The sequence below is a fragment of the Ranitomeya imitator genome, chromosome 5 (assembly GCF_032444005.1).
Source record: "Ranitomeya imitator isolate aRanImi1 chromosome 5, aRanImi1.pri, whole genome shotgun sequence".
In the NCBI taxonomy this organism is placed as follows: domain Eukaryota; kingdom Metazoa; phylum Chordata; class Amphibia; order Anura; family Dendrobatidae; genus Ranitomeya; species Ranitomeya imitator.
Window position 1 is genome coordinate 704821889 of NC_091286.1, and position 13446 is coordinate 704835334.

General features: G+C 42.5%; 12 non-coding genes across 12 annotated transcripts; 11 read left to right on the top strand and 1 right to left on the bottom strand.

The window, feature by feature from the left end:
* Positions 1-681: 681 nt before the first annotated feature.
* TRNAG-UCC (transfer RNA glycine (anticodon UCC)) lies at positions 682-753 on the top strand. Its single transcript has one exon. It is a non-coding gene; the product is annotated as a tRNA-Gly (tRNA).
* A 695-nt stretch (positions 754-1448) lies between these two features.
* On the top strand, positions 1449-1521 carry TRNAA-AGC (transfer RNA alanine (anticodon AGC)). The gene has a single exon. It is a non-coding gene; the product is annotated as a tRNA-Ala (tRNA).
* A 96-nt stretch (positions 1522-1617) lies between these two features.
* Positions 1618-1703, top strand: TRNAY-GUA (transfer RNA tyrosine (anticodon GUA)). The gene is given in 2 exon segments: positions 1618-1654; positions 1668-1703. It is a non-coding gene; the product is annotated as a tRNA-Tyr (tRNA).
* Positions 1704-2457: 754 nt separating this feature from the next.
* Positions 2458-2529, top strand: TRNAG-UCC (transfer RNA glycine (anticodon UCC)). Its single transcript has one exon. It is a non-coding gene; the product is annotated as a tRNA-Gly (tRNA).
* A 695-nt stretch (positions 2530-3224) lies between these two features.
* TRNAA-AGC (transfer RNA alanine (anticodon AGC)) lies at positions 3225-3297 on the top strand. The gene has a single exon. It is a non-coding gene; the product is annotated as a tRNA-Ala (tRNA).
* A 953-nt stretch (positions 3298-4250) lies between these two features.
* TRNAG-UCC (transfer RNA glycine (anticodon UCC)) lies at positions 4251-4322 on the top strand. Its single transcript has one exon. It is a non-coding gene; the product is annotated as a tRNA-Gly (tRNA).
* An 869-nt stretch (positions 4323-5191) lies between these two features.
* Positions 5192-5277, top strand: TRNAY-GUA (transfer RNA tyrosine (anticodon GUA)). The gene is given in 2 exon segments: positions 5192-5228; positions 5242-5277. It is a non-coding gene; the product is annotated as a tRNA-Tyr (tRNA).
* A 157-nt stretch (positions 5278-5434) lies between these two features.
* TRNAN-GUU (transfer RNA asparagine (anticodon GUU)) lies at positions 5435-5508 on the bottom strand. Its single transcript has one exon. It is a non-coding gene; the product is annotated as a tRNA-Asn (tRNA).
* A 540-nt stretch (positions 5509-6048) lies between these two features.
* On the top strand, positions 6049-6120 carry TRNAG-UCC (transfer RNA glycine (anticodon UCC)). The gene has a single exon. It is a non-coding gene; the product is annotated as a tRNA-Gly (tRNA).
* An 869-nt stretch (positions 6121-6989) lies between these two features.
* TRNAY-GUA (transfer RNA tyrosine (anticodon GUA)) lies at positions 6990-7075 on the top strand. The gene is given in 2 exon segments: positions 6990-7026; positions 7040-7075. It is a non-coding gene; the product is annotated as a tRNA-Tyr (tRNA).
* A 2092-nt stretch (positions 7076-9167) lies between these two features.
* On the top strand, positions 9168-9241 carry TRNAN-GUU (transfer RNA asparagine (anticodon GUU)). Its single transcript has one exon. It is a non-coding gene; the product is annotated as a tRNA-Asn (tRNA).
* A 1715-nt stretch (positions 9242-10956) lies between these two features.
* TRNAN-GUU (transfer RNA asparagine (anticodon GUU)) lies at positions 10957-11030 on the top strand. The gene has a single exon. It is a non-coding gene; the product is annotated as a tRNA-Asn (tRNA).
* The last annotated feature ends 2416 nt before the right edge of the window (positions 11031-13446 follow it).

The window sequence follows — 13446 nt, forward strand, 5'->3', positions numbered from 1 at the left end:
AATGGCTTTTACTTGAGGGAGATGCTTAGCACAAATGCAAAAACTTCTTCAACTGAAGCAAAAGGGTGCAACGTCCCTGGGTGGACTCGAACCACCAACCTTTCGGTTAACAGCCGAACGCGCTAACCGATTGCGCCACAGAGACATGATTTTCAACAAAAACAAACATTTGCAAAGCACCAAGAATAATTTAGTTGCCAACAGATAAGAAATGGCTGATAAATTACATGACATAGACCAGAAGGCAGGCAGTAATTAGACTTCAACTCTGAGCATCCTCCACCATAAGCAGAGTGGCGCAGCGGAAGCGTGCTGGGCCCATAACCCAGAGGTCGATGGATCGAAACCATCCTCTGCTAAACGGTTGTGTTTTATACTCTTCATCATTACATTTCATCTAAATGCCCCTGTCTACAGCAAACCCTTTTGGCTCAAAAAAACACTGGTTAAAACCCTGAATCCCAGTTCAACTCATGCCGCTAAAGGACCAGAAGGCCTTTACGACGTCTCAAAATTTTCTATAAACAAACCATAAAAGGTCAATGGTTCTCCTTGGGATTGTGCTACATCACAACTTTTTTCACTCTCCCCCAGTTTGATTCTCCATGTACTTAGAAAGGATTTGCTAGAACGTTTACTGTTATTGCAGAAAATGTAAAAAAAAAATGCGCGCTTACGTAAGCGTTGGTGGTATAGTGGTGAGCATAGCTGCCTTCCAAGCAGTTGACCCGGGTTCGATTCCCGGCCAACGCATGGCTTGCTTTTTCACCATTGGTGTTGCGTTTATTCTCTTTTAATGTTTTGTGTTCAAGCTCATGCTCTACTCTCTTCTTACAGTTTAGCAACCACAAAAAGGAGAAAAAAACGAAGAGAAGCGTTCTTAGCTTTTTCAACACTTCATCTAAACCATTTGCTGCTCATCAGTTATTGTTTGAAACTTAGTAGGGTTAGTCCGCAATACAAAAGCAATGCCAAGGTAAACATTGGTATTGTGCTGGTTGGTGTAGCTTCTGTCAAAAGCAAACGCGTTTTGGCTCAAAAATTACTGGTCAAAACCCTGAATCCTGGATCAACTTGTGCCAAAGGACCAGAAGGCCTTCACGACCTCTCAGCAGTTTCTATAAACAAACAAAGCCATAAAAGGTCAATGGTTCTCTTTTGGGATTGTGCTACATCGCAACTTTTTTCTTCAAACTATGCAAGTTTTTTTCACTGTCCCCAATTTGATTCTCCATGTACATAGAAAGGGGTTGCTAGAAAGTTGCCCAACTGTATTTGTAGGGCACCAATCACGTTGTAGACTCCTTAAATGTTCTTCCAGTATGCAAAAATGGAATCCACACTTAAAAAAAAAAAAAAAAAAAAAAAAGCTTGCACTGGCATGTGTGATTGTATATGAAAATTGTGACCTGGTGTGACGTGAAACTGACGATATGTTTGCCAGGTTTGGGGGATTAGCTCAAGTGGTAGAGCGCTCGCTTAGCATGCGAGAGGTAGCGGGATCGATACCCGCATTCTCCAATACTACCGCTGAATTCCTTTTTCGCTGGGTTGAATGAATCATTTTTACCACCTGCTCGTGGCACCCATGGCCAAACCTAGTGGGCTTTCAACAATCCTTCGATAGCTCAGCTGGTAGAGCGGAGGACTGTAGCTCTAAATTAGCAATCCTTAGGTCGCTGGTTCAATTCCGGCTCGAAGGAAGTTTTGTTTATCCTATCTCATCCAGAAGGTTTTTCTCCAGTTTGTCTCGTGAATTCAAAACATCGTCAGCAAAATGGCTTTTACTTGAGGGAGATGCTTAGCACAAATGCAAAAACTTCTTCAACTGAAGCAAAAGGGTGCAACGTCCCTGGGTGGACTCGAACCACCAACCTTTCGGTTAACAGCCGAACGCGCTAACCGATTGCGCCACAGAGACATGATTTTCAACAAAAACAAACATTTGCAAAGCACCAAGAATAATTTAGTTGCCAACAGATAAGAAATGGCTGATAAATTACATGACATAGACCAGAAGGCAGGCAGTAATTAGACTTCAACTCTGAGCATCCTCCACCATAAGCAGAGTGGCGCAGCGGAAGCGTGCTGGGCCCATAACCCAGAGGTCGATGGATTGAAACCATCCTCTGCTAAACGGTTGTGTTTTATACTCTTCATCATTACATTTCATCTAAATGCCCCTGTCTACAGCAAACCCTTTTGGCTCAAAAAAACACTGGTTAAAACCCTGAATCCCAGTTCAACTCATGCCGCTAAAGGACCAGAAGGCCTTTACGACGTCTCAAAATTTTCTATAAACAAACCATAAAAGGTCAATGGTTCTCCTTGGGATTGTGCTACATCACAACTTTTTTCACTCTCCCCCAGTTTGATTCTCCATGTACTTAGAAAGGATTTGCTAGAACGTTTACTGTTATTGCAGAAAATGTAAAAAAAAAATGCGCGCTTACGTAAGCGTTGGTGGTATAGTGGTGAGCATAGCTGCCTTCCAAGCAGTTGACCCGGGTTCGATTCCCGGCCAACGCATGGATTGCTTTTTCACCATTGGTGTTGCGTTTATTCTCTTTTAATGTTTTGTGTTTAAGCTCATGCTCTACTCTCTTCTTACAGTTTAGCAACCACAAAAAGGAGAAAAAAACGAAGAGAAGCGTTCTTAGCTTTTTCAACACTTCATCTAAACCATTTGCTGCTCATCAGTTATTGTTTGAAACTTAGTAGGGTTAGTCCGCAATACAAAAGCAATGCCAAGGTAAACATTGGTATTGTGCTGGTTGGTGTAGCTTCTGTCAAAAGCAAACGCGTTTTGGCTCAAAAATTACTGGTCAAAACCCTGAATCCTGGATCAACTTGTGCCAAAGGACCAGAAGGCCTTCACGACCTCTCAGCAGTTTCTATAAACAAACAAAGCCATAAAAGGTCAATGGTTCTCTTTTGGGATTGTGCTACATCGCAACTTTTTTCTTCAAACTATGCAAGTTTTTTTCACTGTCCCCAATTTGATTCTCCATGTACATAGAAAGGGGTTGCTAGAAAGTTGCCCAACTGTATTTGTAGGGCACCAATCACGTTGTAGACTCCTTAAATGTTCTTCCAGTATGCAAAAATGGAATCCACACTTAAAAAAAAAAAAAAAAAAAAAAAAGCTTGCACTGGCATGTGTGATTGTATATGAAAATTGTGACCTGGTGTGACGTGAAACTGACGATATGTTTGCCAGGTTTGGGGGATTAGCTCAAGTGGTAGAGCGCTCGCTTAGCATGCGAGAGGTAGCGGGATCGATGCCCGCATTCTCCAATACTACTGCTGAATTCCTTTTTTGCTGGGTTGAATGAATCATTTTTACCACCTGCTCGTGGCACCCATGGCCAAACCTAGTGGGCTTTCAACAATCCTTCGATAGCTCAGCTGGTAGAGCGGAGGACTGTAGCTCTAAATTAGCAATCCTTAGGTCGCTGGTTCAATTCCGGTTCGAAGGAAGTTTTGTTTATCCTATCTCATCCAGAAGGTTTTTCTCCAGTTTGTCTCGTGAATTCAAAACATCGTCAGCAAAATGGCTTTTACTTGAGGGAGATGCTTAGCACAAATGCAAAAACTTCTTCAACTGTAGCTTACTACTGAAGCAAAAGGGTGCAACGTCCCTGGGTGGACTCGAACCACCAACCTTTCGGTTAACAGCCGAACGCGCTAACCGATTGCGCCACAGAGACATGATTTTCAACAAAAACAAACAAACATTTGCAAAGCACCAAGAATAATTTAGTTGCCAACAGATAAGAAATGGCTGATAAATTACATGACATAGACCAGAAGGCAGGCAGTAATTAGACTTCAACTCTGAGCATCCTCCACCATAAGCAGAGTGGCGCAGCGGAAGCGTGCTGGGCCCATAACCCAGAGGTCGATGGATCGAAACCATCCTCTGCTAAACGGTTGTGTTTTATACTCTTCATCATTACATTTCATCTAAATACCCCTGTCTACAGCAAACCCTTTTGGCTCAAAAAAACACTGGTTAAAACCCTGAATCCCAGTTCAACTCGTGCCGCTAAAGGACCAGAAGGCCTTTACGACGTCTCAAAATTTTCTATAAACAAACCATAAAAGGTCAATGGTTCTCCTTGGGATTGTGCTACATCACAACTTTTTTCACTCTCCCCCAGTTTGATTCCCCATGTACTTAGAAAGGATTTGCTAGAACGTTTACTGTTATTGCAGAAAATGTAAAAAAAAAATGCGCGCTTACGTAAGCGTTGGTGGTATAGTGGTGAGCATAGCTGCCTTCCAAGCAGTTGACCCGGGTTCGATTCCCGGCCAACGCATGGCTTGCTTTTTCACCATTGGTGTTGCGTTTATTCTCTTTTAATGTTTTGTGTTCAAGCTCATGCTCTACTCTCTTCTTACAGTTTAGCAACCACAAAAAGGAGAAAAAAACGAAGAGAAGCGTTCTTAGCTTTTTCAACACTTCATCTAAACCATTTGCTGCTCATCAGTTATTGTTTGAAACTTAGTAGGGTTAGTCCGCAATACAAAAGCAATGCCAAGGTAAACATTGGTATTGTGCTGGTTGGTGTAGCTTCTGTCAAAAGCAAACGCGTTTTGGCTCAAAAATTACTGGTCAAAACCCTGAATCCTGGATCAACTTGTGCCAAAGGACCAGAAGGCCTTCACGACCTCTCAGCAGTTTCTATAAACAAACAAAGCCATAAAAGGTCAATGGTTCTCTTTTGGGATTGTGCTACATCGCAACTTTTTTCTTCAAACTATGCAAGTTTTTTTCACTGTCCCCAATTTGATTCTCCATGTACATAGAAAGGGGTTGCTAGAAAGTTGCCCAACTGTATTTGTAGGGCACCAATCACGTTGTAGACTCCTTAAATGTTATTCCAGTATGCAAAAATGGAATCCACACTTAAAAAAAAAAAAAAAAAAAAAAGCTTGCAATGGCATGTGTGATTGTATATGAAAATTGTGACCTGGTGTGACGTGTGACGTGAAACTGACGATACGTTTGCCAGGTTTGGGAGATTAGCTCAAGTGGTAGCGCGCTCGCTTAGCATGCGAGAGGTAGCGGGATCGATGCCCGCATTCTCCAATACTACTGCTGAATTCCTTTTTCGCTGGGTTGAATGAATCATTTTTACCACCTGCTCGTGGCACCCATGGCCAAACCTAGTGGGCTTTCATCAATCCTTCGATAGCTCAGCTGGTAGAGCGGAGGACTGTAGCTCTAAATTAGCAATCCTTAGGTCGCTGGTTCAATTCCGGCTCGAAGGAAGTTTTGTTTATCCTATCTCATCCAGAAGGTTTTTCTCCAGTTTGTCTCGTGAATTCAAAACATCGTCAGCAAAATGGCTTTTACTTGAGGGAGATGCTTAGCACAAATGCAAAAACTTCTTCAACTGTAGCTTACTACTGAAGCAAAAGGGTGCAACGTCTCTGGGTGGACTCGAACCACCAACCTTTCGGTTAACAGCCGAACGCGCTAACCGATTGCGCCACAGAGACATGATTTTCAACAAAAACAAACAAACATTTGCAAAGCACCAAGAATAATTTAGTTGCCAACAGATAAGAAATGGCTGATAAATTACATGACATAGACCAGAAGGCAGGCAGTAATTAGACTTCAACTCTGAGCATCCTCCACCATAAGCAGAGTGGCGCAGCGGAAGCGTGCTGGGCCCATAACCCAGAGGTCGATGGATCGAAACCATCCTCTGCTAAACGGTTGTGTTTTATACTCTTCATCATTACATTTCATCTAAATGCCCCTGTCTACAGCAAACCCTTTTGGCTCAAAAAAACACTGGTTAAAACCCTGAATCCCAGTTCAACTCGTGCCGCTAAAGGACCAGAAGGCCTTTACGACGTCTCAAAATTTTCTATAAACAAACCATAAAAGGTCAATGGTTCTCCTTGGGATTGTGCTACATCACAACTTTTTTCACTCTCCCCCAGTTTGATTCTCCATGTACTTAGAAAGGATTTGCTAGAACGTTTACTGTTATTGCAGAAAATGTAAAAAAAAAATGCGCACTTACGTAAGCGTTGGTGGTATAGTGGTGAGCATAGCTGCCTTCCAAGCAGTTGACCCGGGTTCGATTCCCGGCCAACGCAATGGCTTGCTTTTTCACCATTGGTGTTGCGTTCATTCTCTTTTAATGTTCTCTTTTGTGTTCAAGCTCATGCTCTACTCTCTTCTTACAGTTTAGCAACCACAAAAAGGAGAAAAAAACGAAGAGAAGCGTTCTTAGCTTTTTCAACACTTCATCTAAACCATTTGCTGCTCATCAGTTATTGTTTGAAACTTAGTAGGGTTAGTCCGCAATACAAAAGCAATGCCAAGGTAAACATTGGTATTGTGCTGGTTGGTGTAGCTTCTGTCAAAAGCAAACGCGTTTTGGCTCAAAAATTACTGGTCAAAACCCTGAATCCTGGATCAACTTGTGCCAAAGGACCAGAAGGCCTTCACGACCTCTCAGCAGTTTCTATAAACAAACAAAGCCATAAAAGGTCAATGGTTCTCTTTTGGGATTGTGCTACATCGCAACTTTTTTCTTCAAACTATGCAAGTTTTTTTCACTGTCCCCAATTTGATTCTCCATGTACATAGAAAGGGGTTGCTAGAAAGTTGCCCAACTGTATTTGTAGGGCACCAATCACGTTGTAGACTCCTTAAATGTTCTTCCAGTATGCAAAAATGGAATCCACACTTAAAAAAAAAAAAAAAAAAAAAAAGCTTGCAATGGCATGTGTGATTGTATATGAAAATTGTGACCTGGTGTGACGTGAAACTGACGATACATTTGCCAGGTTTGGGAGATTAGCTCAAGTGGTAGAGCGCTCGCTTAGCATGCGAGAGGTAGCGGAATCGATGCCCGCATTCTCCAATACTACTGCTGAATTCCTTTTTCGCTGGGTTGAATGAATCATTTTTACCACCTGCTCGTGGCACCCATGGCCAAACCTAGTGGGCTTTCAACAATCCTTCGATAGCTCAGCTGGTAGAGCGGAGGACTGTAGCTCTAAATTAGCAATCCTTAGGTCGCTGGTTCAATTCCGGCTCGAAGGAAGTTTTGTTTATCCTATCTCATCCAGAAGGTTTTTCTCCAGTTTGTCTCGTGAATTCAAAACATCGTCAGCAAAATGGCTTTTACTTGAGGGAGATGCTTAGCACAAATGCAAAAACTTCTTCAACTGTAGCTTACTACTGAAGCAAAAGGTTGCAACGTCCCTGGGTGGACTCGAACCACCAACCTTTCGGTTAACAGCCGAACGCGCTAACCGATTGCGCCACAGAGACATGATTTTCAACAAAAACAAACAAACATTTGCAAAGCACCAAGAATAATTTAGTTGTCAACAGATAAGAAATGGCTCTGTGGCGCAATCGGTTAGCGCGTTCGGCTGTTATCCAAAAGGTTGGTGGTTCGAGTCCACCCAGGGACGTTGCACCCTTTTGCTTCAGTAGTAAGCTACAGTTGAAGAAGTTTTTGCATTTGTGCTAAGCATCTCCCTCAAGTAAAAGCCATTTTGCTGACGATGTTTTGAATTCACGAGACAAACTGGAGAAAAACCTTCTGGATGAGATAGGATAAACAAAACTTCCTTCGAGCCGGAATTGAACCAGCGACCTAAGGATTGCTAATTTAGAGCTACAGTCCTCCGCTCTACCAGCTGAGCTATCGAAGGATTGTTGAAAGCCCACTAGGTTTGGCCATGGGTGCCACGAGCAGGTGGTAAAAATGATTCATTCAACCCAGCGAAAAAGGAATTCAGCAGTAGTATTGGAGAATGCGGGCATCGATCCCGCTACCTCTCGCATGCTAAGCGAGCGCTCTACCACTTGAGCTAATCCCCCAAACCTGGCAAACATAGCGTCAGTTTCACGTCACACCAGGTCACAATTTTCATATACAATCACACATGCCATTGCAAGCTTTTTTTTTTTTTTTTTTTTTAAGTGTAGATTCCATTTTTGCATACTGGAAGAACATTTAAGGAGTCTACAACGTGATTGGTGCCCTACAAATACAGTTGGGCAACTTTCTAGCAACCCCTTTCTATGTACATGGAGAATCAAATTGGGGACAGTGAAAAAAACTTGCATAGTTTGAAGAAAAAAGTTGCGATGTAGCACAATCCCAAAAGAGAACCATTGACCTTTTATGGCTTTGTTTGTTTATAGAAACTGCTGAGAGGTCGTGAAGGCCTTCTGGTCCTTTGGCACAAGTTGATCCAGGATTCAGGGTTTTGACCAGTAATTTTTGAGCCAAAGCGCGTTTGCTTTTGACAGAAGCTACACCAACCAGCACAATACCAATGTTTACCTTGGCATTGCTTTTGTATTGCGGACTAACCCTACTAAGTTTCAAACAATAACTGATGAGCAGCAAATGATTTAGATGAAGTGTTGAAAAAGCTAAGAACGCTTCTCTTCGTTTTTTTCTCCTTTTTGTGGTTGCTAAACTGTAAGAAGAGAGTAGAGCATGAGCTTGAACACAAAACATTAAAAGAGAATAAACGCAACACCAATGGTGAAAAAGCAAGCCATGCGTTGGCCGGGAATCGAACCCGGGTCAACTGCTTGGAAGGCAGCTATGCTCACCACTATACCACCAACGCTTACGTAAGCGCGCATTTTTTTTTACATTTTCTGCAATAACAGTAAACGTTCTAGCAAATCCTTTCTAAGTACATGGAGAATCAAACTGGGGGAGAGTGAAAAAAGTTGTGATGTAGCACAATCCCAAGGAGAACCATTGACCTTTTATGGTTTGTTTATAGAAAATTTTGAGACGTCGTAAAGGCCTTCTGGTCCTTTAGCGGCACGAGTTGAACTGGGATTCAGGGTTTTAACCAGTGTTTTTTTGAGCCAAAAGGGTTTGCTGTAGACAGGGGCATTTAGATGAAATGTAATGATGAAGAGTATAAAACACAACCGTTTAGCAGAAGATGGTTTCGATCCATCGACCTCTGGGTTATGGGCCCAGTACGCTTCCGCTGCGCCACTCCGCTTATGGTGGAGGATGCTCAGAGTTGAAGTCTAATTACTGCCTGCCTTCTGGTCTATGTCATGTAATTTATCAGCCATTTCTTATCTGTTGGCAACTAAATTATTCTTGGTGCTTTGCAAATGTTTGTTTGTTTTTGTTGAAAATCATGTCTCTGTGGCGCAATCGGTTAGCGCGTTCGGCTGTTAACCGAAAGGTTGGTGGTTCGAGTCCACCCAGGGACGTTGCAACCTTTTGCTTCAGTAGTAAGCTACAGTTGAAGAAGTTTTTGCATTTGTGCTAAGCATCTCCCTCAAGTAAAAGCCATTTTGCTGACGATGTTTTGAATTCACGAGACAAACTGGAGAAAAACCTTCTGGATGAGATAGGATAAACAAAACTTCCTTCGAGCCGGAATTGAACCAGCGACCTAAGGATTGCTAATTTAGAGCTACAGTCCTCCGCTCTACCAGCTGAGCTATCGAAGGATTGTTGAAAGCCCACTAGGTTTGGCCATGGGTGCCACGAGCAGGTGGTAAAAATGATTCATTCAACCCAGCGAAAAAGGAATTCAGCAGTAGTATTGGAGAATGCGGGCATCGATTCCGCTACCTCTCGCATGCTAAGCGAGCGCTCTACCACTTGAGCTAATCCCCCAAACCTGGCAAACATAGCGTCAGTTTCACGTCACACCAGGTCACAATTTTCATATACAATCACACATGCCATTGCAAGCTTTTTTTTTTTTTTTTTTTTTAAGTGTAGATTCCATTTTTGCATACTGGAAGAACATTTAAGGAGTCTACAACGTGATTGGTGCCCTACAAATACAGTTGGGCAACTTTCTAGCAACCCCTTTCTATGTACATGGAGAATCAAATTGGGGACAGTGAAAAAAACTTGCATAGTTTGAAGAAAAAAGTTGCGATGTAGCACAATCCCAAAAGAGAACCATTGACCTTTTATGGCTTTGTTTGTTTATAGAAACTGCTGAGAGGTCGTGAAGGCCTTCTGGTCCTTTGGCACAAGTTGATCCAGGATTCAGGGTTTTGACCAGTAATTTTTGAGCCAAAGCGCGTTTGCTTTTGACAGAAGCTACACCAACCAGCACAATACCAATGTTTACCTTGGCATTGCTTTTGTATTGCGGACTAACCCTACTAAGTTTCAAACAATAACTGATGAGCAGCAAATGATTTAGATGAAGTGTTGAAAAAGCTAAGAACGCTTCTCTTCGTTTTTTTCTCCTTTTTGTGGTTGCTAAACTGTAAGAAGAGAGTAGAGCATGAGCTTGAACACAAAACATTAAAAGAGAATAAACGCAACACCAATGGTGAAAAAGCAAGCCATGCGTTGGCCGGGAATCGAACCCGGGTCAACTGCTTGGAAGGCAGCTATGCTCACCACTATACCACCAACGCTTACGTAAGCGCGCATTTTTTTTTACATTTTCTGCAATAACAGTAAACGTTCTAGCAAATCCTTTCTAAGTACATGGAGAATCAAACTGGGGGAGAGTGAAAAAAGTTGTGATGTAGCACAATCCCAAGGAGAACCATTGACCTTTTATGGTTTGTTTATAGAAAATTTTGAGACGTCGTAAAGGCCTTCTGGTCCTTTAGCGGCACGAGTTGAACTGGGATTCAGGGTTTTAACCAGTGTTTTTTTGAGCCAAAAGGGTTTGCTGTAGACAGGGGCATTTAGATGAAATGTAATGATGAAGAGTATAAAACACAACCGTTTAGCAGAAGATGGTTTCGATCCATCGACCTCTGGGTTATGGGCCCAGTACGCTTCCGCTGCGCCACTCCGCTTATTGTGGAGGATGCTCAGAGTTGAAGTCTAATTACTGCCTGCCTTCTGGTCTATGTCATGTAATTTATCAGCCATTTCTTATCTGTTGGCAACTAAATTATTCTTGGTGCTTTGCAAATGTTTGTTTGTTTTTGTTGAAAATCATGTCTCTGTGGCGCAATCGGTTAGCGCGTTCGGCTGTTAACCGAAAGGTTGGTGGTTCGAGTCCACCCAGGGACGTTGCAACCTTTTGCTTCAGTAGTAAGCTACAGTTGAAGAAGTTTTTGCATTTGTGCTAAGCATCTCCCTCAAGTAAAAGCCATTTTGCTGACGATGTTTTGAATTCACGAGACAAACTGGAGAAAAACCTTCTGGATGAGATAGGATAAACAAAACTTCCTTCGAGCCGGAATTGAACCAGCGACCTAAGGATTGCTAATTTAGAGCTACAGTCCTCCGCTCTACCAGCTGAGCTATCGAAGGATTGTTGAAAGCCCACTAGGTTTGGCCATGGGTGCCACGAGCAGGTGGTAAAAATGATTCATTCAACCCAGCGAAAAAGGAATTCAGCAGTAGTATTGGAGAATGCGGGCATCGATTCCGCTACCTCTCGCATGCTAAGCGAGCGCTCTACCACTTGAGCTAATCCCCCAAACCTGGCAAACATATCGTCAGTTTCACGTCACACCAGGTCACAATTTTCATATACAATCACACATGCCATTGCAAGCTTTTTTTTTTTTTTTAAGTGTGGATTCCATTTTTGCATACTGGAAGAACATTTAAGGAGTCTACAACGTGATTGGTGCCCTACAAATACAGTTGGGCAACTTTCTAGCAACCCCTTTCTATGTACATGGAGAATCAAATTGGGGACAGTGAAAAAAACTTGCATAGTTTGAAGAAAAAAGTTGCGATGTAGCACAATCCCAAAAGAGAACCATTGACCTTTTATGGCTTTGTTTGTTTATAGAAACTGCTGAGAGGTCGTGAAGGCCTTCTGGTCCTTTGGCACAAGTTGATCCAGGATTCAGGGTTTTGACCAGTAATTTTTGAGCCAAAACGCGTTTGCTTTTGACAGAAGCTACACCAACCAGCACAATACCAATGTTTACCTTGGCATTGCTTTTGTATTGCGGACTAACCCTACTAAGTTTCAAACAATAACTGATGAGCAGCAAATGGTTTAGATAAAGTGTTGAAAAAGCTAAGAACGCTTCTCTTCGTTTTTTTCTCCTTTTTGTGGTTGCTAAACTGTAAGAAGAGAGTAGAGCATGAGCTTGAACACAAAACATTAAAGAGAATAAACGCAACACCAATGGTGAAAAAGCAAGCCATGCGTTGGCCGGGAATCGAACCCGGGTCAACTGCTTGGAAGGCAGCTATGCTCACCACTATACCACCAACGCTTACGTAAGCGCGCATTTTTTTTTACATTTTCTGCAATAACAGTAAACGTTCTAGCAAATCCTTTCTAAGTACATGGAGAATCAAACTGGGGGAGAGTGAAAAAAGTTGTGATGTAGCACAATCCCAAGGAGAACCATTGACCTTTTATGGTTTGTTTATAGAATATTTTGAGACGTCGTAAAGGCCTTCTGGTCCTTTAGCGGCACGAGTTGAACTGGGATTCAGGGTTTTAACCAGTGTTTTTTTGAGCCAAAAGGGTTTGCTGTAGACAGGGGCATTTAGATGAAATGTAATGATGAAGAGTATAAAACACAACCGTTTAGCAGAGGATGGTTTCAATCCATCGACCTCTGGGTTATGGGCCCAGCACGCTTCCGCTGCGCCACTCTGCTTATGGTGGAGGATGCTCAGAGTTGAAGTCTAATTACTGCCTGCCTTCTGGTCTATGTCATGTAATTTATCAGCCATTTCTTATCTGTTGGCAACTAAATTATTCTTGGTGCTTTGCAAATGTTTGTTTGTTTTTGTTGACAATCATGTCTCTGTGGCGCAATCGGTTAGCGCGTTCGGCTGTTAACCAAAAGGTTGGTGGTTCGAGTCCACCCAGGGACGTTGCAACCTTTTGTAAGCTACAGTTGAAGAAGTTTTTGCATTTGTGCTAAGCATCTCCCTCAAGTAAAAGCCATTTTGCTGACGATGTTTTGAATTCACGAGACAAACTGGAGAAAAACCTTCTGGATGAGATAGGATAAACAAAACTTCCTTCGAGCCGGAATTGAACCAGCGACCTAAGGATTGCTAATTTAGAGCTACAGTCCTCCGCTCTACCAGCTGAGCTATCGAAGGATTGTTGAAAGCCCACTAGGTTTGGCCATGGGTGCCACGAGCAGGTGGTAAAAATGATTCATTCAACCCAGCGAAAAAGGAATTCAGCAGTAGTATTGGAGAATGCGGGCATCGATCCCGCTACCTCTCGCATGCTAAGCGAGCGCTCTACCACTTGAGCTAATCCCCCAAACCTGGCAAACATATCGTCAGTTTCACGTCACACCAGGTCACAATTTTCATATACAATCACACATGCCATTGCAAGCTTTTTTTTTTTTTTTTTTAAGTGTGGATTCCATTTTTGCATACTGGAAGAACATTTAAGGAGTCTACAACGTGATTGGTGCCCTACAAATACAGTTGGGCAACTTTCTAGCAACCCCTTTCTATGTACATGGAGAATCAAATTGGGGACAGT